The sequence below is a fragment of the Octopus bimaculoides genome, chromosome 26 (assembly GCF_001194135.2).
Source record: "Octopus bimaculoides isolate UCB-OBI-ISO-001 chromosome 26, ASM119413v2, whole genome shotgun sequence".
Lineage (NCBI taxonomy): Eukaryota > Metazoa > Mollusca > Cephalopoda > Octopoda > Octopodidae > Octopus > Octopus bimaculoides.
In genome coordinates, this window is record NC_069006.1 from 9,721,285 (window position 1) to 9,721,679 (window position 395).

Below are 395 nucleotides of genomic sequence, written 5' to 3' on the forward strand. Positions count from 1 at the left end.
ATGCTATGCACCACTTGGGGGTGGATAGGACCCTGTATTTGGCGAAAATGGTTGATGCTGACGTCACTAGGAGAAACGATAAGAAAGTGGTCGCGAAATGTGACAGATGCCAGTCCATTGACCCCGCCCCGGGTGGGCATGAGCAGGGGAACCTCTCAGTAGAGTGCAACTGGAGGAGACTGGCTGTGGATGTGACGCACTACCGTCAGGAAATGTATCTCAGAATGGCCAACTGCGGGCCGGGCCGGCTGGCCATTTGGAGGGAGCTGAGGACAGGCATTGCCGATGAGATTACCCGCATTCTGAACAGGATATTCTTGGAGAGGGGTCCCCTGGAAGCGGTCTACTGGTACAACATGTCTCCCCGATCTGGACAAGTGGAAGAGTCTGTGCCG